The 27,614-nt window shown below is 41.9% G+C and overlaps 1 long non-coding RNA gene across 1 annotated transcript; it reads left to right on the forward strand.

Annotated features, from left to right (window-relative positions):
* The first annotated feature begins 2,493 nt into the window (after window positions 1–2,493).
* LOC143793796 (uncharacterized) lies at window positions 2,494–27,574 on the forward strand. The gene is made up of 3 exons (XR_013220268.1): window positions 2,494–2,602; window positions 10,151–10,272; window positions 27,456–27,574. It is a non-coding gene; the product is annotated as an uncharacterized LOC143793796 (long non-coding RNA).
* The last annotated feature ends 40 nt before the right edge of the window (window positions 27,575–27,614 follow it).

The following is a 27,614-nucleotide window of genomic DNA, read 5'->3' on the forward strand; positions in this document are numbered from 1 at the left end:
GGTAGACAGTGAACCAGTGTTGTCAAGCATCTGGAAATTACTGGAAGTTAGAGAAATTTGTACAGATTATTATGATTGCAATTATTTTAGTCTGCACATCAGTATTCTAACCTGTATCCATAAAATCACTTCAAACTTGTTCAAGTTGAATAAAATATCAAGTCGGCAACCATTGGCGTACAGTCACAGACCAAAGAAAAGAGAAGCAGGATTCAGAAGTGTACAGAAGGGGCAGCTGGGACAATGGACACAAGAGGTTGTGTCTAATGGCAGTGGATGAAGTGGAAAGTGGCTGGTGATGATGCATACAGAAATAAATATACCTAACTTAGATGGGCACAAAGGGAGATGGCCAGTGGCACTTAAAACTGTGGCCGGTGGCAAGTGATAATTGGCATTGGAAATGGTACCACTGGTAATGAGCACATGGGGAGATGTCAGTGGGCAAAGGAGGAGGTGGCTGTTGCTTGTGGGCCAAGGGGTAAGTACAGTGGAAACAAAAGGAGATGGCCAACTGTGGTGGGCTCTGAATAAGGTGTCCTTCGCGATGGACACAGAGGGCATTAGTTGGTAGAGGCTGTGTAGAGGCTGGCGGTGGTAGGCATAGTTAGTTCATAGCAACAGCGATGCCTTGATATTTTGCAGCATCCTTACAAAACCAACAGGCTCCAGTTAATTTAAGGGCAATAGGAAAAATAATTTAAACTGGAAGATTGAGAGACTGTGGGAAATGGGAAAATCAGAGAAAATTGTGTCTTGGTATACAACTTAATGATTAATCACTTACAGTGTGTGTGAATATAGGCCAACAATTTCTGCTTATAGAAATATTTTTATGAAGGACTTCCTGCCGCTCAGTAGTTAGAGAGGTCTATGTCTAGATTTATGTGAGAGAATGCTGTACTTGCTAACACATCTGCAACAGGCATATCATATTTGCTAACATGTCCTGCTGCCGACCCCTGACAAAATGATACATTTTACTGAATCATTATATCCCAGTTAAAAATGACAGCATTTGCATTGTTTGAGTTCCACACCAGGAATGTGTATATGGTGCTGCACCCAGTACACATGGTTATCTCGACACTGGTTGCGACAAACACTTCCGCATTGCTTATGTTGCACTAGCGCATTGTATGACTATTTGACTAAGTCAATTCAGCAGATTTTCAAAAAGTAGAAATTGACTTTGTTTATTCTCACTAAATTATAGGCTGGAAAAGATGATTTTTAACCAATTCAAAGTAAATTATTAATCTGGACAGAAATCAGCTTAGTAGATTGTCAGGAGAAGGGAGAAAAAAGTTACAAATCCTCATTCTGCAGTCTATGTACTGTGACATATAATGGCCAAAGCAGCAAAATTATTTAACCCTCTTCTCGACATCCATCATACACGTGTAGTGTATATTAGGTGTGAATTCATGGAATGTGCGCACAAACTGAGCTGGCTCCATAAAGTGAACCAGAGGATGTGAGATGTATTATACAGCCATTATATAGCCAGCATCTGCTAACCACAGTGACCAGAAATAGTTTTGATTGCTGATGTCAATCTCTGAAAGTGGCATTTAAGTGGCATGATCCCTCTGGTGCGAAAGTTCCGGTTCAAGCCCCCCTCTACAGAAGCCCCTTTGATGTTAACCTCTTTTCGACATCGATCATAATAGAACGCCGATGTCAGAGTCCCTCCCTTTGATGTGGGCTCTGGCGATGGGCTCACATCTTTCCCAGCACATGTCAGCTAATAATATCGTTAGTAACACACTACGCCACCATGGATTAAAATCTTACAGGACACGCAAAGTACCCCTGCTCATGCCAGCAGATGTCCAGGCACGTTTGAAGCTCACCAATGACTTAGGGTTGTACTCATCATTCTTTTTCTCCTGTGCTTGGGAGAAGAGGACTGGTGAGTACAACCCTAAGAACATCATCCCAAATGTGAAACATAGTGGGTGAATCATCATACTTTGGAGGTGCTTTTCTGCAAATGGGACAGGGCTACTACACTGAATTGAAGGGAGGATGGATGGGGTCTTGTATCTCAAGATTTTGGCCAACAACCTCTTTCCCTCAGTAAAAGCATTGAAGATGGATCGTCGCTGGGTCTTTTAGCATAACAATGACCCAAAGCACATAGCCAGGGCAACTAAGGAGTGGCTTCATAAGAAGCATTTTAAGGTCCTGGAGTGGCTAAACTAGTCTCCAGACCTGAACCCAAAAGAACTACAGGAAACGTCTGACCTCTGTAATTGCAAGCAAAGGTTTCTGTACCAAATATTAAGTTTTGTTATTCTAGTGTATCAAATACTTTTTCATGCAATAAAACGCAAATTAATTATGTAAATATTGCGCAATATCACTTTGCTAATCTTATAACCTATTAGATGTTTACGGTTCTTGAGTATGTGGACACATATCATATTATCTGTACATGCACTTTGCACTTTAGGTACTCCACATTTTGTTTTTTTTATTCTTTTTAGGGTGGAACGCACGCTGACATCGCTGAGGCGGATGTGAGACACGTCACTCAGGGCGGATGTGAGGTCAGCGATACCATGCATGGTGGATGCGGACACTACAACTCACACATGTGAGTGACTTAATTAAGGCAGGTGCAAGTTGATTGGCTATCTGTCCTTTAAATACCCATGATTACATTACATCTTAGTTCCCTGTTGAAGCCATAGGCGAAACGCGCGTTGGGCAGGTGCAGTCACAGTGGGTCAGTTTTTACTATGCTACATTTACATACCATCTATTTGTACTATCTTCTGCACTCTTATTTAATTAAGCGTATTTTACACAGGCTATTTTCTTGTCATAGCTTTTTCGATATGCAGTGACCTTTCTGCAGCTATAGCTGGACGGTTGCAGCTCATGCAGAATGAACTCTATCTACCATATATACTCGAGTATAAGCCAAGATTTTCAGCCCCAAAAAATGGGCTGAAAGTGATCCTCTCGGCTTATACTCGAGTCAGTGTCGGCAGGGGGGTCGGCGGGTGAGGGGGAGCGGCGCGGTGACATACTCACCTGCTCCTGGCACTGTCCCTGCATGTCCCATGGTCTCCGGGCAGCTCTTCCTGTGTTCAGCGGTCACGTGGTACCGCTCATTAAAGTAAGGAATATGCACGCATATTCATTACTGTAATGAGCGGTAGGTGACTGCTGAACACAGGAAGATGCCGCCGGCTCCCGGAGACCATCTGACAGTGAGACGCTGCCAGGGACCGCGCCGGGAGCAGGTGAGTATATCGGGGAGGTGAGCATTGCGCGATAGTCACCTTCCTCATTGCACCGCTGCGCGCTGCCCTGTCTTCCATCCTCTGGCTGTGACTGTTCAGGTCAGAGGGCGCGATGACGCGATTAGTGTGCACTCCACCCTCTGCCTGAACAGTCAGTGCCGAGGATGGAAGACAGAGCAGCGCGCAGCGATGGAACGTGGAAGGTGACTATCGCAAGTGCCGGGGGCCTGAGCGAAGAGAGGTGAGTATGTGATTTTTTTATTTTAATCGCAGCAACAGCAAATGGGGAAAATGCATAGAGCATCGTATGGGGCCATAATGTGTGGAGCATTTCATGGAGCCATAATGTGTGGAGCATCTCATGGGGCCATAATGTATGGAGCATCTCATGGGGCCCCTAATGTGAGGAGCATCTTATGGGGCCACAATGTATTGAGCATCTCATGGGGCCATAATGTGTGGAGCATTTCATGGAGCCATAATGTATGGAGCATCTCATGGGGCCACAATGTATGGAGCATCTAATGGGGCCTCAATGTATGGAGCATCTCATGGGGCCATAATGTGTGGAGCATCTCATGGGACCACAATGTATTGAGCATCTGATGGGGTCATAATGTGTGGAGCATCTCATGGGGCCATAATGTGTGGAGCATCTTATGGGGCCATAATGTGTGGAGCATCTCATGGGGCCATAATGTGTGGAGCATCTTATGGGGCCATAATGTATGGAGCATCTTATGGGGCCATCAACCTTTATGCAGCATTGTATGGGGCAAATGTTTCTATGGAGCATCTTATGGGGCCATTATTAACCTTTGTGCAGCATTATATGGGGCATATTTTAATATGGAGCATCTTATGGGGCCATCATAAACTTTATGGAGCATTATATGGGGCTCCTGATTCAATACGGATATTCAAAAACACTTAACCTACTGATGTCTCAATTAATTTTACTTTTATTAGTATCTATTTCTATTTTTGACATTTACCGGTAGCTGGCGCATTTCCCACCCTAGGCTTATACTGGAATTAATACGTTTTCCCAGTTTTTTGTGGCAAAATTAGGGGTCTCGGCTTATACTCGGGTCGGCTTATACTCGAGTATATACGGTATATCCTAGGCCACTCGGCTCTTTAACACATTTTTTAGACTGCATTGTTTATTATTATTACCTTTTTTTTATTATTTTGGATCGCAATGATGCTTTATACTTACATCTTTTCAGATTATTGCACGTGTCACTTTACATTTGCCTGTCAAATTTCATTTTAGAATTTTTTGCCTGATTCCTAATGATATTGTAATATCTCAATATTTTATTGTATTTGATGGCCAGTTATTTAGATAGCCCCTATGATTGCATTTTGTGAAGACTTTCCCTCTCCATTTCCCTCTATTTTGCTTATTTTAATTATGTGATTAATAAAATTTGTATAACTTTTTCAAAAATATTGGCTGTGTATCATATTTATAGGTTTGCATCCTATCTAATACACTACTTCAAAATTTCCCAAATTTGAAAATGTTTTCCTGGAACACTTTGATAGTATTTTGCTTGCATGTTGCTTTGGTTAGAGACTTGGCTTTGACAACCTTTGTCAAAAAAGGTTAACATCTTGTAAGCGCCCTGACAAGAACAACATTTAAATCCCTTAATGACCGTTGATACGCTCTGTCCCCCGGCCCCCCATGTCATCTTCCGGGAAGAAAATGGTGGGTGCATGCACAGTGCACCAGCCGAGATCTGCTGACCGGCACCCGGCAACAATAGTAGGTACAGTATTTCCTATTGGTTCATTTTTGATCACTGTGATAGACCCTGTAATGCTCCTAAATATCTATGCCCTATTATTGTTAATGGGGCCAGAACTATTTTATCTTGCACTATGGGAGAAACTTTTCAAATGAAACTTTTCTAGAAAAGTATAATGTTACAGGTTATATATACTAGATTCCTTGATAGGGTGTTGATCCAGGGAACTAGTCTGATTGCCGTATGTGGAGTCGGGAAGGAATTTTTTTCCTCAATGTGGAGCTTACTCTTTGCCACATGGGTTTTTTTTTTGCCTTCCTCTGGATCAACATGTTAGGGCATGTTAGGTTAGGCTATGGGTTGAACTAGATGGACTTAAAGTCTTCCTTCAACCTTAATAACTATGTTACTGTGTTACTATGAAATGTAATGTTTCATGTCATTCGTCCTATGTTGTGTACTTGATGGAATGTACGTGTGGAATGCAAAACGTAGGCCGCACAATACAGACCATGCAGGCCAGACTTAATAAACATAGACACAACATTAGGACAGGTTACCTTCTTCACAGTGTTTCAAAACATTTTCTATGGAACATTCAAAAAACCCTAGGGAGATGAGGCTGATCATTATTGACCATATATCCGAGTCCTGTGCAAATAGATACAGGAGACTCCTTAATAAGGAGAATTACCGAATCTTCAAACTTGGTACATTGTCCCCTGAGGGCCTCAATTTATCATTGTAGAAGGTGATGTAATATATATGTTCTCCTATTGTTTTTATTAATCCTTTATTCTGTTTTTTTTTGTGTGGATCTTTTTCTTCTTCTTATTATTATTATTATTATTATTATTTTCATTATTGGTTTTCCTTTTAATGAGATTATTGTCATTTCACTTTTTAATCATGTTTTTGATGGTTAGGCTAAGGAGGGGTTAATGGTTTTCAGCTCACTTCCTGTTCTTTTGTTATATATAAGTTACCTGCTTGTAATGTTCTTCCAATATCTGATGAAGGCAGCACTCAGCCGCCAAAACGCATTGTGTTTTCAGCATTTTAATAAAGGTTTGTATGTTTTTTAACCTTCTGTCCTTATCTATATGCCCAGCGCTCAGCCTGACCGCACGTTCTTTTCTTCATTTACCTACACTCCGTTGTGAGTTGTGGATGGAGCAGCACAGGCATTACCATTTGGAGATCCGCAGGACCTGTGGTCATGTGGTCTAGTCACAAGAAATAAAAAAGAGAAGGGCTGACAGCACTCACTCAATGGGGCGCACGTTCCATGTCCAGGGAACCATCCCGAATACTCCAAACAGACCGGAAATAGATGAACAGCGCTCCAGCCAGGTGTAGTAATATCCAAATAAAGTATTTATTGAGCCATGGTAAAATACCATGGCTCAATAAATACTTTATTTGGATATTACTACACCTGGCTGGAGCGCTGTTCATCTATTGGTGGTCTAGTCACAAGTCAGCTTGGATTCCACACTCCACAGCTTGACGGCCGGTTCTCCACTCACTGCAGGCTTCTCCCGTGGTTGTGCAGGGGGGCACAACCCAGACATGTGAGTGGATCTCCGATTTATTGTACGTTCCTCTTGAGCATCAGATGTAATCCTTGCTCTGTTTTTTTATTACATATGCACCCAAACAGTGGCTTTTCCCCACATACGGGGTATCGATGTACTCAGGAGAAATTGAGTGGTCCATTTTGTCTGGTTACCCTTGTGAAAATAAAAAAGTTTGGGTCTAAAGCACCGCCGGGCACTGTCTTATCCCAGCCTGCGGCCTGCAGCAATGGTACCGGTAAGATATATCCGCATTATAAGACGCACCCCCATTTCCCCAAAAAATTTTTGGGGAAAAAAGTGCGTCTTATAATCCAAAAAATGCGGTACCTGAAGAGTTAATAAACTTCTTGAATGTGGTTTTGAACACCTTGAGGGGTGAAGTTTGTCACATTTGGGTATTTTCTGTCATATTGACCCCCCAAACTCACTTCAAATGTGAGGTGGTCACTAAAAAAAGGTTTTGTAAATTTTGTTGGAAATATGAGAAATCGCTGGTCAACTTTTAACCCTTATAACGTCCTAGCAAAAAAAAATTATATTTCCAAAATTGTGATGATGTAAAGTAGACATGTGGGAAATGTTATTTATTAACTATTTTGTGCGATATGACTCTCTGATTTAAGGGCACAAAAATTAAAAGTTTCAAAATTGTAAAATTTTCAAACTTTTTCCAAATTTCCGTTATTTTCACAAATATACGCAAGTCATATCGAAGACATTTTACCACTAACATGAAGTACAATATGTCACGTTAAAATAATCTCAGAATCAATGGGATCTGTTGAAGCGTTTTAGAGCTATAACCTCATAAAGTGACAGTGGTCAGAATTTTAAAAAATGGCTTGGTCATTAACCCCTTAATCCCATATGACGTACTATTCCGTCGAGGTGGGGTGGGCCCGTATGACCACCGACGGGATAGTACGTCATATGTGATCGGCTGCGCTCACAGGGGGAGCGCGGCCGATCGCGACCGGGTGTCAGCTGACTATTGCAGCTGACATCCGGCACTATGAGCCAGGAGTGGTCACAGACCGCTCCTGGCACATTAACCCCCAGAACACTGCGATCAAACATGATCGCAGCGTTCCGGTGGTACGGGGAAGCATCACGCAGGGAGGGGGCACCCTGCGTGCTTCCTGAGACCCTCGGTACCCACCTTGTACCGAGTGTCCCCTCCCTGCAGGCCCCGGATCCAAAGTGGCCACGGGGCTACATCCAGGTCCTGCAGGGAGCTGGCTTGCTTGCGCCTGCTCAGAGCAAGCGCTGGTAAGCCTGCAGCCCTGCATGTCAAATCGCTGATCTGACACAGTGCTCTGCAAAGTGTCAGATCAGCTATCTGACCCTATAACATGATGCCCGCCCCTGGGGCAATGTTATAAAGTTAAAAAAATATTCACATGTGTAAAAAAAAAATAAAAAAATAGAAATTCCTAAATAAAGAAAAAATATATATATATTGTTCCCATAAATACATTTCTTTATCTAAATAATAAAAAAAAACAATAAAAGTACACATATTTAGTATCGCCGCGTCCGTAACGAACCCACCTATAAAACTGTCCCGCTAGTTAACCCCTTCATTGAGCGCGGTTAAAAAAAAAAAACGAGACAAAAAACAATGCTTTATTATCATACCGCCGAACAAAAAGTGGAATAACACACGATCAAAAAGACGGATATAAATAACCATGGTATCGCTGAAAACGTCATCTTGTCCCGCAAAACGAGCCGCCATACAGCATCATCAGTGAAAAAATAAAAAAGTTATAGTCCTCAGAATAAAGCGATGCAAAAATAATTATTTTTTCTATAAAATAGTTTTTATCGTATAAAAGCGCCAAAACATAAAAAAAATATAATTGAGGTATCGATGTAATTGTACTGACCTGAAAAATAAAACTGCTTTATCAAGTTTACCAAATGTGGAACGGTATAAACGCCCCCCCAAAAGAATTTCATGAATAGCTGGTTTTTGGTAATTCTGCCTCACAAAAATCAGAGTAAAAAGCGATCAAAAAAAGTCACGTGCCCGAAAATGTTACCAATAAAAACGTCAACTCGTCCCGCAAAAAACAAGACCTCACATGACTCTGTGGACCAAAATATGGAAAAATTATAGCTCTCAAAATGTGGAGATGCAAAAACTATTTTTTTGCAATAAAAAGCGTCTTTTAGTGTGTGACGGCTGCCAATCATAAAAAATCCGCTAAAAAAAAAGCTATAACTAGTAAATCAAACCCCCCTTCATCACCCCCTTAGTTAGGGAAAAATAATAAAATTAAAAAAATTTATTTATTTCCATTTTCCCATTAGGGTTAGGGCTAGGGTTAGGGCTAGGGTTAGGATTTGCGCTAGGGTTAGGGCTAGGGTTAGGGCTAGGGTTAGGGGTAGAGGTAGGGTTAGGGTTAAGGCTAGGGTTAGGGCTAGGGTTAGAACTAGGGTAAGGGTTAGGGCTAGGGTTAGGGCTAGGGCTAGAATTAGGGCTAGGGTTAGGGTTGGGGCTAGGGTACATTAGGGGCTCTGCAAACGTAATGTGACGCCTGCTGACCATTCCATCTAAGTCTGCATTCCAACGGCGCTCCTTCCCTTCCGAGCTCTGCCATGTGCCCAAACAGTGGTTTGCCCCCACATATGGGGTATCGGCGTACTCAGGACAAATTGTACAACAACTTTTGTGGTCCATTTTCTTCTATTACCCTTGGTAAAATAAAACAAATTGGAGGTGAAGTAAATTTTTTATGAAAAAAGTTAAATGCTGATTTTTATTTAAATAATCCAAAAATTCTTGTGAAACACCTGAAGGGTTAATAAACTTCTTGAATATGGTTTTGAGCACCTTGAGGGGTGCAGTTTTTAGAATGCTGTCACACTTTGGTATTTTCTATCATATAGACCCATCAAAATGACTTCAAATGAGATGTGGTCCCTGAAAAAAATGGTGTTGTAAAAATGAGAAATTGCTGGTCAACTTTTAACCCTTATAACTCCCTAATAAGAAAAAATTTTGGTTCCAAAATTATGGTGATGTAAAGTAAACATGTGGGAAATGTTACTTATTAAGTATTTTGTGTGACATATCTCTGTGATTTAAGGGCTTAAAAATTCAAAGTTGGAAAATTGCAAAATTTCGCCAAATTTCCATTTTTTTCACAAATAAACGCAAGCCTTATCGAAGAAATTTTACCACTGTCATGAAGTACAATATGTCACGAGAAAACAGTGTCAGAATTATCAGGATCCGTTGAAGCGTTCCAGAGTTATAACCTCATAAAGGGACAGTGGTCAGAATTGTAAAAATTGGCCAGGTCATTAACGTGCAAACCACCCTTGGAGCTTAAGGGGTTAAGTACAAAAATGACTATCATTAAGGGGTTAACCCCTGATATACACACGTGGTCAAATTTGCTGGTACACCTCGTTTAATGACAGAAAAGCCCATAATGGTTACAGATATAACTTGAATCTGACAAAAGTAATAATAAATTAAAAATCTATGAAAATGAACAAATGAAAGTCAGACATTGCTATTTAACCATGCTGTCCTCAACAGGGCAGATAAAGTATGCCTGCGCAGGAGCCGCGACAGAAGCAAGGAAGAGGACGTCATCACACCGAAATGGAAGGCGCCGCATCCGAACGGCGACGGCCATCGGACCAGACCGCCTTCCCCAGGTGAGTATAAGATAACTTGTTTTTCTTATCTTTCAGGTTACATCGGGGGCTTATCTACAGCTTTAGGCCACGTTCACACTTTGCGGCCTCCCTCTGCGGGTTCTCCCGCAGCGGAATTGATAAATCTGCAGGGCAAAACCGCTGCGGTTATCCCTGCAGATTTATCGCAGTTTGTTCCGCGGTTTCCGCTGCGGGATTACTCCTATACTATTGATGCTGCATATGCAGCAATATGCAGCATCAATAGTAATGGTAAAAATAATAAAACAAGGTTTTACTCACCCTCTGATGTCCGGATCTCCTCGGCGCTGCACGCGGCACTTCGGTTCCAAAGATGCTGTGCCGAGAAGGACCTTCGTGACGTCACGGTCATGTGACCGCAGCGTCATCACGGTCATGTGACTGCGACGTCACCACAGGTCCTGCTCGCACAGCAACTGAGACCGGGCGGCCGCGTGCAGCGCTGAGAGGTGAGTATAGCATCATTTTTTTTTTATTATTCTTTTTTTTTACACTATTTATGCTTCCCAGGGCCTGGAGGAGAGTCTCCTCTCCTCCACCCCGGGTAGCAACCACACATTAGCCGCTTACTTCCCGCAACGTGGGCACAGCCCCATGCGGGAAGTAAGCGGATCAATGCATTTCTATGGGTGCAGAATCGCAGCGATTCTGCACAAAGAAGTGACATGCTGCGGGTTTTAAACCGCTGCGTTTCTGCGCGGTTTTTCCCGCAGCATGTGCACTGCGGTTTGCGGTTTCCATAGGGTTTACATGTTAATGTAAATGCTATGGAAACTGCTGTGGACCCGCAGCATCAAAATCGCCGCGGATCCGCGGGAAAAACCGCAAAGTGTGAACGTGGCCTTACAGAATGCTTTTCCCACATGATGGATCACCATGTCAAAAGGCAAAAGTGATAATGATCTGGCTTAATGAACAAAACATTTACATTTTTGCATATATGGCTAAGAGATTCCACAGGACAATCTTTAAAAAGTGGTTGGCAAACCAAAAATAATGATAGTGATAAACTCCACGCAGTAATTAGGCAAGAATCAGTCAGGAATTGGCCCAGAAGCTGATATCCAACTTCTGGGCCAAATATATATATATATATATATATATATATATATATATATATATATATATATATATATATATAGTTCAGTTTATCTGATTTTTCTCTTTATAGCTATGTTTTTGAGTAATTTGCTCTTTTCTTCTACAAACTTCTGTCAACATGTCTCTGAATTTCAAAGCAATAAATTTGGTATTTTTTTCTGAAAAGGTGAAATAGTCAAAATTTAAAAAGCCAGTGCTTTTAGTCATCAAATAATGCAAAGAAAACAAGTTCATAATCATTTAGAAACAACAATACTAATGTTTCAACTCAGGAAGAGTTCAGAAATCAATATTTTGTGGAATAACCATGATTTTTAATCACAGTTTTCATGCGTCTTGGCATGCTTTCCACCAGTCTTTCACACTGCTTCTGGTGCAAAAATGTAAGCAGCTCTTCTTTGTTTGATGGCTTGTGACTATCCATCATCATCTTGATTACATTCCAGAGGTTTTCAATGGGGTTCAGGTCTGGAGATTGAGCTGCCCATGACAGGGTTTTGATGTGGTGGTCTCTTAATTTTTGCCAGAGCTGTATATATATATATATTACAGTACAGACCAAAAGTTTGGACACACCTCCCTCTTTAAAGATTTTTCTGTATTTTCATGCCTATGAAAATTGTACATTCACACTGAAGGCATCAAAACTATGAATTAACACATGGAATTATATACTTAAGAAAAAAGTGTGAAACAACTGAAATTATGTCTTATATTCTAGGTTCTTCAAAGTAGCTACCTTTTGATTTGATGACTGCTTTGCACACTCTTGGCATTTTCTAGATAGCGGTACAATAAAATAATTTTCTTGGCCCACAAATGGAAAAGAGATGACTGTATAGTGGACTAGTCCTACTCACTGCTCTCTTCCACTTTCTGCCAGGAGCTGCAGACTCCCGCATCTACTCAGCTACACACCACTCTTACCAGCTCCGCCTAAGCTGATGTTCCTAGACAAGCTCCTCTCCGGCAATCTCTGTCCAACTCTCTTTTTTTCCAGGGACTGCACTACTTTCTCGTGCATGCACGGCCCCTCTGCTCTCAGTCCTCTCTCCTCCACTGTCTCTCCAGAGTCAACTAATTTTTCCTCCAGACCAGAATACTTAAAGCTGGGGAAGCTCCCCTGAATCCAGGTCCAGAGCTCTGCCTTCTGGCCTGGATTCAGAATGTGTTGCATGTAGGTGCTTACCTGGTAATGGGAATCTCCCTTGCCTCCAAGCATGATATCGCCCTCCCCGAAAGGAAGGCAACATCACTGTAACAACCGGTTACCTGGGGTGTTGCACAGGTAGGGTTGCAGAGTACACACAGAGGCTTAAAGGAACAGTACTCCAACAAGTGGGATTGCAGAATACACACATCAACTTATGGGCATAGTACTATCACAAACATAGGTGCATAATGGTAGAAAAAATTGTTTTTACGCACAGTACTATCAGAGATGTGGGTGTATTAGAGTCGAAAAATTTATTTTGATGCACATGACTCCCACCAACACTGTTGAGATTATAAAAACTTTTGGGTATGCATAGTACTAACACAGACATGGGTGCAGAGTACACATAGAGAGTGTTTTTTTTTAAAACTGCACACACACAAAACCTAATACTGTCCCTCATAACAGCAGTGTCCTGTCCCTACACTAAGCAGAGCAGAAATAAAATAAAATATTCATGAACCAGTAGGAACATTTCCAAGTGGAGGCGGAGGTGGCCATGGCAGTATAGGTGAAAGAGGCAAGAAAGCAGTAATCCAACACTGTTTTTTTTTTGTTTCGTTTTTTGTTGTATTTTTTGTCTTTTTTTCAGTGTTTTTTTTAATGACCCTGACTTAAAACAACCTGTTTCTATAAACAGGATGCATATGCTCACGTGGAGGAAGAGGTGGACAAGGCGATACAGGTGGATGAGGCAAGGGATAAGTTATCCAACACTGTTTTTGTTTGTTTTTTGAATTATTTCAGTGTTTTTTATTATTTCTATTTTTTTGTATATGGAATTGATTTTAAACAACCTAGAATTAACAAAACAAAAACTAGCAATCTAGAATCAGGAAGTGTAGGTATAAGTGGGGGAAGAGTTGGAAGAGGCAAGGGAAGAATAGTCCAACACTGTTTGTATTTCTTTTTTTTTTTTAGGGAACTGACTTAAAAGAACATAGCATGAACCAAAAATAAACTAACAAGTTACAGCTAATGGGCGGACTAGGTCGTATACGCTTTCACACATATTGATTTAGACTGATCTCCTATGTTCATTTGTGGTTGCTGCTATTGATACTATACTGGAGGCGCTTGCCCTATTTATTTGAATACATGCAATATATCTTGAGGCAACTTGTATGCTCATGTTGAATTAACTCTTCATTTCTATTTGTGTCTGCTACAATTATGACTATATTGAGGCGTTTGCCCTGTTAACTGTAATATATATGTAGTATGACATATGGTAGACCCTAAATAAGCACTATGCACTTTACTTCATGGAATCAGTTTGACCACATGTAATTGCACTTCTTATAACAAAGTTACCCATATGCATTATAGGAATCACATATAGCCTTGTTATTTGATAGTCAATATACTGTAGTATCCCTCTGCGAACATGCTTGAAGGAGGGTTGTAGGCACCTTGAACAAAAGAACCTATACATTGGGGCACTATGTGCATCTATATGAGCCTTCAGTTTATATGTGGTGTTTAGCTATATGGATGGTAATCTGTGGAGATATTGTCAAGATATACAGAGGTGTATTACCATTACCCAGTTGGGCGGTTGTATTGTGCACTAGAATCTTAATTTTTTAATTTGTTTGAAAAATTTTCATATTGGCATTTGCTCCCTGTTTTCTCTGTTTGGATTATTATGTAGGTAGTCGCATCATAAAGTAACATCATATGTTTTTTGACACAGCTGACACTGTAGTCCTTATCATCTGTTTGACCCTAAGGGATAACGTATGGGGTTTCTGATGAGGGTCCTATTTGTGGAAAGAATTCGGACCCAAGAGTGAGCATAGGGTCCTTATACATGTGTAGGTCACTCCTATTGTAGTACAATCATACTGCGGACTCATTTTCTTTGAGCGATCTTTTTAATCATAGACCTGAGACAGGGACAAGGGGGCATCCTCTACGACTGGAGGAAAGAAGGTTTAAGCATAATAACAGACGCGGATTCTTTACTGTAAGAGCAGTGAGACTATGGAACTCTCTGCCATATGATGTTGTAACGAGTGATTCATTACTTAAATTTAAGAGGGGACTGGATGCCTTTCTTGAAAAGTATAATGTTACAGGTTATATATACTAGATTCCTTGATAGTGTGTTGATCCAGGGAACTAGTCTGATTGCCGTATGTGGAGTCGGGAAGGAATTTTTTTCCCCAATGTGGAGCTTACTCTTTGCCACATGAGGTTTTTTTGCCTTCCTCTGGATCAACATGTTAGGGCATGTTAGGTTAGGCTATGGGTTGGACTAGATGGACTTAAAGTCTTCCTTCAACCTTAATAACTATGTTACTGTGTTATACATGTGTAGGTCACTCCTATTGTAGTGCAATCATACTGCGAATTCATTTTCTTTGAGTGTTGATGTATAAAGTTCGGGAGTTTGACCACTCAAATATGTGGAGGTTGCACTGAAGGGGCATGATCTGACATAGACATTTCCCTACAACTCTGTCCCATATGGAAATTTTCTATACCCCGTGTGGGTGAATCTTTGTACAAATCGGCAAGGAAGGAGTTAATAGATTGAAGGTATGCAGTATATTATTGTGGTTAGAGTAGTTTAATGAGAAAATACCCCATTGTTACAGTGTGCTCCCCACAGTGGGTTAAGTGTTGTCTGTCCTATGCACCTTGCATCTGTTTGAATTTTGTACTTACCGTTTTTAAAGATTAATATTAAAGGTTGACTTTTAATCCATAACGACATATAATTTAATTGAATTTTGGATTCCACTATTGGCTAATTGGGAGTGGATCCTTCCAGGATATATCTATTCCATCCATCACACATTACGTGCTTGAGCAATTAATTGGGAGAACTCATTCCATCCTATATAATTTGTATTATTCCCTGTTGATTCGCAGGATAATTATAGAATTACAAAATTGGCACCATCTTCCTTTGTAATTTCTAGCAAGATGCCATTTAATAAAAATGATGAGTGTTTTTAAATTCATATATCATTTATGGCTATGCTTAATAAGGCATTTTCTTATTTTGTATGGATAGGAAAGTGTCTCGAGTGACAAAAAATGGAAGGCAGCTAAGTCACATGGGCCTTATACTTACTTAATGTGAGAAACAATAATTTGGCATGTATAATCAGCAGGTCCAGATTGGTAATTTGCCCAACTTTGCTGATTCCTGGTGGGCTGCAGCGTTAACATAAATAATGGGCTGCCAGCACTGGTTTTACGGCTCCAGGACATTTAGTTATTCTTGTTAGAGAGTGTGAGTGTCACAAGCTATGATCAGGACACCGGGTGGGTAACATCTCATGGTGAGTCTGGTTGGGCTATGTCGCCAAGCAAAAACTACCCATTCATATACACTGCTCAAAAAAATAAAGGGAACACTTAGGCTACTTTCACACTGGCGTCGTACACTGCACGTCGCAATGCGTCGTTGTAGAGAAAAAATGCATCCTGCAAAGTTGTCTGCAGGATGCGTTTTTTCCCCATAGACTAACATAACCGACGCATTGTGACGCAGTGCCACACGTCGCAACCGACGTGCGACGGTTGCATCGTGTTTTGGCGTACCGCGTCATGTAACTTTTTTTGTGCGTCGGGACCACCATTTTCGACCGCGCATGGGCAGCCGAAACTCCGCCCCCTCCTCCCTGTACCTTACAATGAAGCAGCGGAAGCTTCTTAACCCTTGTCAGGCTGCATAATTTTACAACCTTAACAGGCTGCATAGGTACAATTGTACCTTCACATATACCTCCACTGTGGGAAGACTTTACTTGGTTTCAGAAACTAAAGTTCATTCAGCTACAAATGTTATGCTGATATCTATTGTTCAGTGTTGTTACTGGTCACTTATGTTGCTGTCAATTAAGTTAATTCAAACTGGGAGTGGCTTCTACTTGTCTTCCTGCCTCCCTCCTCTCATTAGCCATTTTGCTGTTCATCTCATTGCTGTGAGCACACATTTCTAGGCTTGTGAAGTCTTCAATTTCTTGGAAACGAAGGTAGGAAAGTCTCACAGCATCTAACAGCCAGTTATACCTTTATTCTCATTATGTGGGGACAGAACAGTCAAATTGTCTTTCAGCCTGGACTTGGCTTACATATATTTTGTATGAAACTTATCACTATAGGTATAATTTTTATACGAAAAATGGATAATAATTAGTATCTACATATTGTTTTACGATGTTTTATTTATATTCAGCACAAAATACGAAGCCAAAATTCATCTAGCAAGTCATCATGAGTGATAGTAATGCTGGATCTAGTTTCCGCCATAATCCAAGAAAACGTGTTTGCAGGTTAGTATAATTTTGTGAAAAGCCAATAATGTAGTATTTCGGAAAATTATTTATTTTACATTTTTTCATATTTACAGATTTACGTCTGACGAAATAATGCGAATGCTAGAAGAATCTGATTCTGAGCATGAGGATGAACCATATGTTGCATCTGATGATGAAAACTATGTACCACAAGTGGATGTTACTGAAGAAGATTCAGACATTGAACAAGAAATGGTCATAGAGCATGAAAATGAATACGAATCAGACGAAAGTGTTGAGGATGATTCTGTGCCTCAAAGTGCAGGCGACATTTGGACTGCTAAGGATGAAACTCAATGGTGCAGTAATCCACTGCCAAATGCACAAACAAAATCTCGTAATGTCCTACGACAAAGAGGTGGCCCTGCAGCAATCAGCAACCTATATACAGCAAAAGAGCTATTCAAGTCCATCATGACTCCCGAGATGTGTGACATCATATTACGGGAAACGAATCGAAAGGCCAAGAGAGTTTGTGATGCTTACAACAACGAACTGGTACAACGTTTTCCTGATTCTTCCAAACGGCCACCACAAAAAACATTCAAGCAATTTACTGAAACTGAACTTCATGCATTTTTGGGCATACTGATTGCTGCTGGTGTGCACAGAGCCAACAAAGAGAATCTGGAGGAAATGTGGAATGTTGCTGCTCTGCCTCTTATACGTGCAGCCATGTCTCGTGACCGCTTCAAGATGATACTCAGATTTATCAGGTTTGACAACGAAAATACACGTGCAGAACGTGTGCAAACAGATAAAGCTGCACCAATACGGGACATCTGGACAATGCTGAACAGTAATCTGGAGAGAGCCTACAAGCCATATCATTGTATCACCGTCGACGAGCAATTATTTCCATTTAGAGGTCATACTAAATTTACCCAGTATATACCTTCAAAACCAGCTAAATATGGCATAAAGATTTTCTGGGCTTGTGACTCATCAAATGCCTACCCTTTACAAGGTCAGCTCTACACTGGGAAACCAACTGATGGTCCTCGACAAGTAAACATTGGAGAACGAACAGTATTGGACCTAGTGAGCTCGTATAAAGGCTCTGGAAGAAATGTCACCACCGATAACTTCTTTACAACCATGGAACTAGCTAAGGTATTGAACTCCTGGAACATGACACTAGTTGGTACAGTGAGAAAAAACAAAAGGTTCCTACCTAACAACATGCAGCCTGCCAAAGAAAGGCCTGTAAACTCGACAAATTTTGCCTACAATCATGATGCAACAGTCTGTTCATATGTACCAAAGAAGAACAAATCAGTCGTGCTTCTATCATCTATGCACATGACGGGAGAAGTTGAAGAGACACTAGCAGCCAAGCCAGAGATAATAAAATACTACAACATAACAAAAGGTGGCGTTGATGTTATGGATAAAATGTTGGGAGAGTACACTGTGAAACGACGAACATCACGTTGGACTTTGGCATTTTTCTACAATATGATTGATGTCAGTGGGTTAGCATCCTACATCATCTACAGAGAACACAATCCAAGCTTCAGGGCAAAGGATCAACGAAGAAAGTTCCTGAAAGATCTCGCAAATCAGCTGTGTATGATTGCAATTGAAGATCGTAGTACAAACAAAATGATAATGAGAAACCATTTTCTTCGAGGTGCAGTAGAAATGGTGCTTGGACGATGCATTGTGGTAGCATCGCAGCCAGCAGCTGGCCCCAACATACCTCATGGTAGTCGTGGACCCTCCCCTGTTGTTGGTAGTTGCTATGTCTGCAGAGACCTGAGGCGAAAACAACGCAAGACTAGAAAGTCTTGTGTGGTTTGTGTGAAACCCATTTGCGATGAACACTCTGTAGCAAAGCCAACATGCATTACTTGCAAAGAAAATCAATAAAAAAAAGTTTCTTACATTTTCTTTTATAATGTAAATGAACAGTTTTTTACTTGTTTATAATAGTTAAATAGCATTATCATTAAAAAAAAATTTATGCTTTTTCCCTTGCATTATCTTCATTCAAAATATATGAGGTACATTTGTACCTATGCAGCTTGTTATGGATGCAAAAAGATCTCGACCCCTTATCTCGGAAGCGGGTGGAGATATTTTATTGAAATTTGGCCAATATATTCTGGACCAAAAATGTAGAGATGTCACGAAATTTCAGCCCTCTACGTCTTTTCAAAAAAAAGTTATTGCAATTTTAAAACGGAATAGTTACAATTGTACCTATTCAGCCGGATAAGGGTTAAGACTGCTTCCACTGCCAACATCGGGCATTTTCTTCACAGCATGCGTCGGTACGTCGGGCCGATGCAGCGCGATGGCCACGTACCGACGCTAGTGTGAAAGCAGCCTTAAACAACAGAATATAACTCCAAGTAAATCAAACTTCTGTGAAATCACACTGTTCACTTAGGAAGCAACACTGTTTGACAATCAATTTCACATGCTGTTGTGCAAATGAACAGATGGAAATGATTATCAAGACACACTCAATAAAGGAGTTGTTCTGCAGGTGGGGACCACAGACCACATCTCAGTACCAATGCTTTATGGCTGATGTTTTGGTCACTTTTGAATGTTGGTTGTGCTTTCACACTTGTGGTAGCATGAGACGGACTCTACAACCCACACAAGTGGCTCAGGTAGTGCAGCTTATCCAGGATGGCAGATCAATGCAAGCTGTGGCAAGAAGGTTTGCTTTGTCTGTCAGCGTAGTGTCCAGAGGCTGGAGGCGCTACCAGAAGAAAGGCCAGTACACCAGGAGATGTGGAGGGGGCCGTAGGAGGGCAACAACCCAGCAGCAGGACCGCTACCTCAGCCTTTGTGCAAGAAGGAACAGGAGGAGCACTGCCAGAGCCCTGCAAAATGACCTCCAGCAGGCCACAAATGTGCATGTGTCTGCACAAACTGTTAGAAACCGACTCCATGAGGATGGTCTGAGTGCCCGACGTCCACAGATGGGGGTTTTGCTCACAGCCTAACACCGTGTAGGATGCTTGGCATTTGCCACAGAACACCAGGATTGGCAAATTCGCCACTGGCACCCTGTGCTCTTCACAGATGAAAGCAGGTTCACACTGAGCACATGTGACAGACGTGACAGAGTCTGGAGATGCCGTGGAGAGCGATCTGCTGCCTGCAACATCCTTCAACATGACCTGTTTGGCAGTGAGTCAGTAATGGTGTGGGGTGGCATTTCTTTGGAGGGCCGCACAGCCCTCCATGTGCTCACCAGAGGTAGCTTGACTGCCATTAGTGTCATGATCTCAATGGCAAGAGAACATAGCATAAGCATATATAGGAACTAGCTCTTGGAAGATGGGAACTGAGCTGACCATGAACTAAACCTAACGCACAACTAGCAGTGGCCGGGTAGCATGCCTACGTTGATTCTAGATGCCCAGCACCAGCCGGAGGACTAAATAATGCTAGCAGAGGAAAATATCAGTCCTAGCTCACCTCTAGAGAAATACCCCGAAAGGAGACAGAGGCCCCCCACATGTATTGGCGGTGAATAAAGATGAAATAACAAACGTAGTATGAAAATAGGTTTAGCAAATTTGAGGTCCACTTACTACATAGCAGAAGACAGAAAGGACACTTTCATGGTCAGCTGAAAACCCTATCAAAACACCATCCAGAAATTACTTTAAAACTCTGGCATTAACTCATAACACCAGAGTGGCAATTCCTGTTCACAAGAGCTTTCCAGACACAGTAACGAAACTACAGCTGTGAACTGGAACAAAAATGCAAAAACAAACATGGACAAGAGTCCAACTTATCTAGTAGTTGTCTAGGAGCAGGAACAAGCACAGAGAGGCTTCTGATAACATTGTTGACCGGCAAGCAACTAACAGAGCAGCAAGGTTATATAGCGACTCCCACATCTTGATGGGAACAGGTGAACAGAGAAGATTAAGACACCAGTTCAATTCCACCAGTAGCCACCGGGGGAGCCCAGAATCCAAATTCACAACACATTAGGTACCAAGATGAGATCCTCTGACCCCTTGTGAGACCATATTCTGGTGTGGTTGGCTCTGGGTTACTCCTAATGCAGGTCAATGGCTGGAGTGTGTCAGCAGTTCCTGCAAGATGAAGGCATTGAAGCCATGGACTGGCCCGCCCATTCCCCAGACCTGAATCCGATTGAACACATCTGGGACATCATGTCTCGCAGCATCCACCAACATCACGTTGCACCACAGACAGTCCAGGAGTTGGCGGATGCTTTAGTCCAGGTCTGGGAGGAGATCCCTCAGGAGACCATGTGCCGCCTCATCGGGAGCATGCCTAGGCATTGTAGGGAGGTCATACAGGCACGTGGAGGCCACACACACTACCGAGCATCATTTCCTTGTCTTGAGGCATTTTCACTGAAGTTGGATCAGTCTGTAACTTAATTTTCCACTTTGATTTTGAGCATCATTCTCCAGACTCCATGGGATATTAGTTGTAATTTTTAGGTTTTATTGTTCTCAACGCATTCCACTATGTAATGAATAAAGATTTACAGCTGAAATATTTTATTCAGTGATATCTAGGATGTGGGATTTTAGTGTTCCCTTTATTTTTTTGAGCAGTGTACTTACTTGTATGACAATTTACTTTACCTTGGGATATAGAGACTTACAGTATATCCATAGCAAATATTTGACCCTTTTGCCCCAAATCAAACAATCCGTGTTATTTTGTGATAGCATATTGAAATTGATGGAAGTTAAAAATATATATTATCATTCATAATATCTAATTATGTAACTTTACGGAAATTTGGTGTTTTGTCAAGTTTCTGAAAATAAGCTTTTTGATGAATGGTGGACGAACTAGTCACATTTAGCTTCTTGCTAATTTTAATACTACAGGGTTGAGACTGTTGACAAGGGAGGAAATAATAAACATGTACAGTTTGCATTCTCTCCAGTATTTCCAATATAGAAATAATGTAATTCTTTATAAGCCAGTTGAATGATATATATCAAAAAAACATCCAAAGCAAGTCATTTCTACATTTTACTCCATAATGAAAGTTGAAATGGAGGTGACTCACTTTCTTGAAAAAATGGAGCTGATTGCTAGAAAGCAAAGGGATTCTAGGTAGTATAAGGCATTGGTGGGCTCTGGTGCACAAGACAATACTAACTTAAATTTGGCGAGAAATGTAATATAAAATTATGCACAGAGCTACAGTATATATGATTTAACTAAAACATAGTTGAAGCCTGATAGATTAACCACCTGTTCTAAATGTAGATTGCTGAGGTATGTCTATTGTTGAGGCGAGATCCTGGTTCCCGTGTGTGGAGGATTAAAAGCTGCCGTTTGGAATGGTGTTATGTCCCTCATCGGTTGGGTCCATTGAACTTATCCCAGGATTATTTCTGTCTTTTCCCTGGAGTCAGATTACTGAGTGGCATCCCTGGAACTGTTCCCCTCTTTGTGTGGGCTCATTATGGGAACTCATTGTGGACTACTTACGGACGCTGCAGAATTACTTTCATTTGAGTTGTCTCAGTTCCCTGTTCCAATAAATCTTGTTGGATTGTTTATCGGCCTGGTGTTTCTTCCCGTTCTGTCGCATACCCATTCACAAACTGGTGGCAAGCAGTGGGGTCAGAGCAGAGGAAATGGAGGACAGTGGCTCATCAATGTCTGGAACTGGAACCTCAGGATACAGGACCTGGACTGTGGGGAGTTTACAAACAAAGGCCCATGAATTAGGAGTCTGCTATAAAGGACTGACCAAGGACCAACTAATTAAGGCTTTGGAAGGAGCTTACCTGCAAGATGGAACCGAAGAAGGATTCCCACAGCAAAGGGAGGAAAGACAGGAGCTGCAGGTAAATGCCCAAAAAAGTCAGTGGGTTGTGTGGTGTGAGGAGGAGATGGCATTGCTTGGAGATGAGGCAACCATAGAGGACAAGAGGGAGGCCATTCGCATAGCTAAGGAGAGGCAGCGTATGGTGGAAGTAGCTAGAAGCTCCAGACAGACTGTAACCACAGCACTCACCATAAGGGAATTCCCAAGGGTGTCCCGTAAGGACTTTAAGTCATTTAACGAGGCTGCAGGTGACATTTAGGGCTTCTTCCAGGACTTCGAACATCAATGTCGATTAATGGAAGTCCCGGAAAGGGAGCGAGTCAGACATCTGGTGGGGCTCTTAGATGGTGGAGCTGCCGAAGCCTAAAGAGCTATGGACCCCTGGTGGAGCAGTGAGTATGAGGAGGTAAAAGAGGCCATTCTTGAACATTATGCTTTAACTCCAGACACTTACAGAGCGATAAGATATATGCCCACAAGCACAAACAATAAACAAGTGTGTCACCGCTGGCTGGAGGGAGAGGGGGCCTTAACTTAGGAGGCCTTCCTCCAGGTCATCCTAAAAGAACAGTTCTACGCCAAATGCCCTGCTGAGATCCAGAAATGGGTGCGAGAGAGGAAACCAATGACAGTGGAGCAAGCTGCTGCTTTAGCTGATGAGGTTCTCAACATCAAGCCTCAGTGGAAAAATTTTCTGGCAGATGGAGTAAAAACTATCAGCACCCCACCACCAGTGGTCTCTTGTCTTTCAGTCCCCAAAGTTTGCTGTTCCACTAGACCACCATCTCATGTTGATACCCATGTGACTTACCTTCCAGCTAGTCCTGCCGCTTCCTCTGAAATGCTACAAGGAGAGAAAGTAGTAGAGCGCAGGTGTTATGGATGTGGGCATGCCCAGCTATACAGTGGAGAAATCGGTCTCAACCCCAACAACCACCTCATACACCATCACATAGATATCAGCCTCCTGGTTCCCTTACCTCCGTCCCCAGAGTGCACATGGGAAGGAGTGCGATACAGTGCAGATGTTACCGATGTGGGCAGGCTGGGCATCTGCAAGACACCTGCCCTCAGGGTCAATTGAGGATTGACCCTACACCAAATCAGCCTATCAATTATTTGCAGCCAAATACAATGGAGGAAGAGGTACCACCCCTAAAAATTGATTTGCCTAATCTTTCAGAAACCCATGTTTGACCATTAGGGGTTTATGGGATGAGGGCCACAGCCACGAGTTCCTTTAATCCTCAAAGAAAGCACTTACAGGAGGTCATGCTGGATGGTCGGAGAGTTCTTGGCTTTTGTGACTCTGGGGCATTTCTCACCATAGCTGATCCCAGAGTGGTTCGGCCAGAGGCAATACGGCATGGACCTGGGATTACCATTGAATTAGCTGGAAGCCAATGGAAGAATATCTCAAAAGCAAGTGTAGAACTGGACATTGGCTTTGGGGTCAAGCAAAGCGTGGTTGGGGTGATGAGGGGTCTGCCTGCAGATATTGCCCTAGGAAATGATAACGGAGAGCTACAATGTCGATTTGTGGGTGCAGGAAGCAGAGCATAAGTCAAAGAGGATGTAAAATGGAGCTCTGTCTTCAACTCTATAACTTTACAATACAATATAGAAGAGGCAGCCAACACCAAAATGCATATGGATTGTCCAGGCAGGTGGAACTATGAGTCAGGTCAGCCATGACTACGTGTATTTGACAAGCAACCTGTAGAGGTCACTAGTCCATACACAAATTGAGGAGGGAAGGGGTTGTAACGGTGTGTCCCTCCCCCGGCCTTTGTCCCTGGACTGCAATGTAATCAGGCTTGAGTCAACAACCAGTGGGGGTCTGTCTTTGTTCTCCTCAGCATAGGACTTATCTAACACAAGCTTCTGAAAACTTCTTAAGTAATTAGCCACATAGTAAAAAGTAGGTGGGAGCCCTCCCCCATGAAGGGGTGGATCCCAAGACACAGAACAATAGACACATGGTTTGGCCCAGGCAGTTGGGTGTGGATGGGCCAGGGGCAAGGATGTATTGCTGAGACGAGATTCTGGTGCCCGTGTGTGGAGGATTAAAAGCTGCCACGTGGAATGGTGTTATGTCCCTCATTGGTTGGGTCCATTGAATTTATCCCAGGATTATTTCTGTCTTTTCCCTGGCGTCGGATTACAGGGTGGCACCCCCGGAACTGTTCCCCTCTTTGTGTGGACTCATTGTGGGAACTCATTGTGGACTACTTACGGATGCTGCAGAATTACTTTCATTTGAGTTGTCTCAGTTCCCTGTTCCAATAAATTTTGTTGTATTGTTTATCGGCTTGGTATCTCTTCCCGCCGTCGCATACCCCGTCACACCGCCTACAACACTTCAACCTTTTAACTCACTACAGCTGACAGTCTGCTTATTATAGTACAGTCATGGCCAAAAGTATTCACACCCCTGCAATTCTGTCAGATAATACTCAGTTTCTTCCTGAAAATGATTGCAAACACAAATTCTTTGTTATTATTATCATCATTTAATTTGTCTTAAATGAAAAAACACAAAAGGGAATGAAGCAAAAAGCAAAACATTGATCATTTCACACAAAACTCCAAAAATTGGCCAGACAAAAGTATTGGCACCCTCAGCCTAATACTTGGTTGCACAACCTTTAGCCAAAATAACTGCGACCAACTACTTCCGTTAACCATCAATGAGTTTCTTACAATGCTCTGCTGGAATTTTAGACCATTCTTCTTTGGCAAACTGCTGCAGGTTCCTGATATTTGAAGGGTGCCATCTCCAAACTGCCATTTTTAGATCTCTCCCCAGGTGTTCTATGGGATTCAGGTCTGGACTCATTGCTGGCCACCTTAGAAGTCTCCAGTGCTTTCTCTCAAACCATTTTCTAGTGCTTTTTGAAGTGTGTTTTGGGTCATTGTCCTGCTGGAAGACCCATGACCTCTGAGGGAAACCCAGCTTTCTCACACTGGGCCCTACATTATGCTGCAAAATTTGTTGGTAGTCTTCAGACTTCATAATGTCATGCACACGGTCAAGCAGTCCAGTGCCAGAGGCAGCAAAGCCACCCCAAAACATCAGGGAACCTCCGCCATGTTTGACGCTAGGGACCGTGTTCTTTTCTTTGAATGCCTCTTTTTCTCTCCTGTAAACTCCATGTTGATGCCTTTGCCCAAAAAGCTCTACTTTTGTCTCATCTGACCAGAGAACATTCTTCCAAAACATTTTAGGCTTTTTCAGGTAAATTTTGGCAAACTCTACCCTGGCTTTTTTATGTCTCGGGGTAAGAAGTGGGGTCTTCCTGGGTCTCCTACCATGCAGTCCCTTTTCATTCAGATGCCGACGGATAGTAAGGGTTGACACTGTTGTACCCTCGGACTGTAGGGCAGCTTGAACTTGTTTGGATGTTAGTCAAGGTTCTTTATCCAACATCCGCACAATCTTGTGTTGAAATCTCTTGTCAATTTTTCTTTTCCGTCCACATCTTGGGAGGTTAGCCACAGTGCCATGGGCTTTAAACTTCTTGATGACACTGCGCACGGTAGACACAGGAACATTCAGGTCTTTGGAGATGGACTTGTAGCCTTGAGATTGCTCATGCTTCCTCACAATTTGGTTTCTCAAGTCCTCAGGCAGTTCTTTGGTCTTCTTTCTTTACCCCATGCTCAATGTGGTACACACAAGGACACAAGACAGAGGTTGAGTCAACTTTAATCTATGTCAACTGGCTGCAAGCGTGATTTAGTTATTGCCAACACCTGTTAGGTGCCACAGGTAAGTTACAGGTGCTGTTAATTACACAAATTAGAGAAGCATCACATGATTTTTTCAATTCTTTTTGTGTTTTTTCATTTAAGACAAATTAAATACCAAAGAATTTGTGTTTGCAATCATTTTCAGGAAGAAACTGAGTATTATCTGACAGAATTGCAGGGGTGTGAATACTTTTGGCCATGACTGTATATACTAGACTGCAGAACATAGCCCTATATCCATTTTCAGGTCTACTGAAGAATTCTAGCCTGAATTTTTAAATATTTTTATTACACAATTGGAACTTTTCAAGAAGGTTATAAATAATAACTGTTTATAATGGTCTAAATAGCCCGAGATAACTTTTGAGCACATGCCATCAAGGTCACTTCTGTACTGAATTGCTAATGGAGGTGTAGTATTATGCATTATTTATTTTAAGCAGACATTTAGATCACATCAGAGGCTCTAGTGAATACCCCGCAGACACTTAGTCACGTCCCTCCAGGGTAATCCTGGCCCATGGTGCAGTCGGTTCACACCCGTCAGGCTTTTACAATCTAAACAGCCTTTCATTTCCTTCTTCTCTAATGATAGAGACAAGTCTAAACTTTGTGAAATTTCAGAACTTGTCAAAATATGCTATTTCAGACCTCCCGACTCAGGTCAATGGTAATCAGAACACATTGGATGGTGTTAGTCATTTTTTTGAATTAAGGGAAAGATTTTGGTCCATGAGACAGAGTGAGTATAATGAGGACAGAATACTTAAATTAGAAAAAGTACTGTGAATCCTTGATTAAGTTCAAAGAAGAATTGGAGCAGAAAATATAATTAATGGAAGATAACTCTAGATGTAACAATGTACGGATAAGAGGTATTCCTTACAAACTAGAGGGCAAAAATATCCTGGACTTTTTCAAAACTGGCTGCCAAAGAAATTTGATAATCTTGTGTTTTCTCTCATTTTAGATTTGAAAGAGTCTTCAAGATGTCAGCTTAGGCAACCATGGCCCCAGTTGTAAGAATACAGATCTGCTTCATTAACAATTGCTGAACCCTCAGAGACATCTTGAAGAATCCAGGTTGGGGCAAACAGGTCACGTGGCCACATACCTCATTGCACTCAGA

Source organism: Ranitomeya variabilis, chromosome 1, assembly GCF_051348905.1.
Source record: "Ranitomeya variabilis isolate aRanVar5 chromosome 1, aRanVar5.hap1, whole genome shotgun sequence".
In the NCBI taxonomy this organism is placed as follows: Eukaryota; Metazoa; Chordata; class Amphibia; order Anura; family Dendrobatidae; genus Ranitomeya; species Ranitomeya variabilis.